Source organism: Capricornis sumatraensis, chromosome 17 (genome assembly GCF_032405125.1).
Source record: "Capricornis sumatraensis isolate serow.1 chromosome 17, serow.2, whole genome shotgun sequence".
Taxonomy (NCBI): Eukaryota; Metazoa; Chordata; class Mammalia; order Artiodactyla; family Bovidae; genus Capricornis; species Capricornis sumatraensis.
This window is the reverse complement of record NC_091085.1, coordinates 18932486-18934851: the sequence shown is the minus strand read 5'-3', so window position 1 is coordinate 18934851 and position 2366 is coordinate 18932486. Positions and strand designations below refer to the sequence as shown.

The 2366-nt window shown below is 40.7% G+C and overlaps 1 non-coding gene across 1 annotated transcript; it reads right to left on the bottom strand.

Annotated features, from left to right (window-relative positions):
* Positions 1 to 606: 606 nt before the first annotated feature.
* On the bottom strand, positions 607 to 678 carry TRNAW-CCA (transfer RNA tryptophan (anticodon CCA)). The gene has a single exon. It is a non-coding gene; the product is annotated as a tRNA-Trp (tRNA).
* Between the last annotated feature and the right edge of the window lie 1688 nt (positions 679 to 2366).

Here is a 2366-nt window from a genome sequence, read left to right as displayed (position 1 = left end):
AAAAGGGCGCAATAAGCACATGGCATCACGAAGTATCATAATAATTTGGCTACCTGGTGCAAAGAGCTAACTCATTGGAAAAGAGCCTGAGGCTGGGAAAGATTGAACTCAAAAGGAGAAGGCGGAGGCAGAGGATGAGATGGTTAGACAGCATCACTGACTTAATGGACATAAATCTGAGCCAACTCCAAGAGATAGTGAAGGACAGGGAAGCCTAGAGGGCTCCAGTCCATGGGGTCGCACGACTTAGCGACTGAACAACAGAGCACATAGAGTTTGTATTTTGAAGAGGATAGATCTTAAGGCTTTCAAATAAAGCTTGACTATCATAATACTAGAGCAATTTCATGTCTTAAGTGCATATCAGGAAAACCTAGTCAAAGCGCCAAATTATATCATCTTCCAGAGCACATGTTAGCTGAACCCCTAACTTGCTGATCTACACAGGGATCTAAAGGAGAGAACGGTAAGTAAGTAAGTGAAGTCGCTCAGTCGTGTCCAACTCTTTGTGACCCCATGGACTGCAGCCTACCAGGCTTCTCCATCCATGGGATTTCTCCAGGCAAGAACACTGGAGTGGGTTACCATTTCCTTCTCCAGGGGATCTTCCCGACCCAGGGATCGAACCCGGGTCTCCTGCATTGGAGGCAGACGCTTTAACCTCTGAGCCACCAGGGAAGATACTAAAGGAGAGAACGGTAGACGGAAACAATGACACATATTTAGGTACAAATATTAAAATTCTCGGTTTGGTTCGCTCATTTCTATATATACAAGATTCACAGGCAAGTCATGGACAATATGTAAAATTTCAAGAAAGGAAAAAGGGTTTAAATGTGTTTGCTCTCATTACTGTTACAATGTCCTTCTACTGCATTACACAGAAACTGAGAGTGAATGCCAGCATGGACTCTATCATGTTTTATGCACTCAGGTCATATTTATACAGCTAAGAAGTATTTATAATCTTTTCGGGCAGTCCATTAGCATCTCTCCTTAAGCTTTTTTGGTTTCCTACAAAAGGCATGCTGTTTTGTTTCTAATTCTTCTGGGGATGGGGAAGGAAGGAAGCTTCAAATTCTTCAGATTGGAAAGATTTGACATGGGCTGTAGGTCTCCACTTCCTGGGAGCTTCTCAGCAGATGCCTCAGCCGTGACTTCACCGAATTCCAGTTGTATGTCCGCAAATCTCTCCTTTTGTATGAATTTCCTTTATCTCTGCAAAGAGGCACTGAAGTCTGCTTTCTGCAAGGCTCCTTTGATTTCCTCCCAGTGTCTCCAAACATCAACGAAGCACTCTAGGGCAGTCCCATGCGACTCTCAAACAAAATAAAGAAGAATATGCAGTGTAAATCAGAATGGAGTCACTGTATCTTCCCTCCCAACATCTTTTTAGAGGTCTATCACATGATTAAAAGTATACTGCATGATTATGCGTGGAAAACTGCTCTAAAGCCTTGGAACATTGGAAAATTCATACTGGAAAGAAAAGAAATGTAATTTAGGTAACAGAAAAATTAATACGCACATTTAAAAAAATACTGGAACGCAACTCCTCTGGTGAGGAGTACAATGAATGTATAAGGTACAAAGAAAAAGGATGACAATGAATCCTTAAAGAATGACATCTTTTGAAAAAAGTGGTCACAAGCAAGGAACAGAAACAAATGCTGTCTGTAGAGGGTCATGGGTTTGTGAAATCCTTGTGGGATGGAATTGTCCAACCAAAATCTATTACAGAAGCATGGATCTCTTAGGCACCTATAAATATTTGTCAGTGAGGATGGTTAATAGACAAACCATCTGGTGCCCCTGATCTTCACAATTCGATAAGGTCTCTATTGTTATTGCTCAAGAGATTTCTGCTGCATAAACCGACACTCAGTGTATATGCTGATGGAAAAGGAAGGTCCAAGCCAACTCTGAGAGCGTTAAAGTGTGTGTGTGTGTGTGTGTGTGTGTGTGTGTGAGGGGAACAAGGAAACTCATCTCCTTTGACAAATTCACAGTCCTTGGTTAACTGCTCATTAGCAGTCTGCTCACATCTCATTCCCATTAAGAGTATTCCGTTTTCTTTGTCTAAAGTGTTGAGTGGTTATGAATAGTAAGGATAGACTATCTGTAATTATTTTTTAATTATTAATGGTTTTGTTAGATCCTTTCACTTTTACATTACATTTCTGTTAATGTAAGTTAAATCAAAATGTACTTCAGTTTCCAAGCTGTTCCCCAATGTATTTTTCATTCTTTCATAACACTACTTCAGATTTCTATAAGATGTCTGTGAGAAAGCTTGTCTTTCTGGAAACACCCTCCCCATGCTAATAGATTCAGGGACTGTTGTGTTCTGCAAATCCACTAGCCAT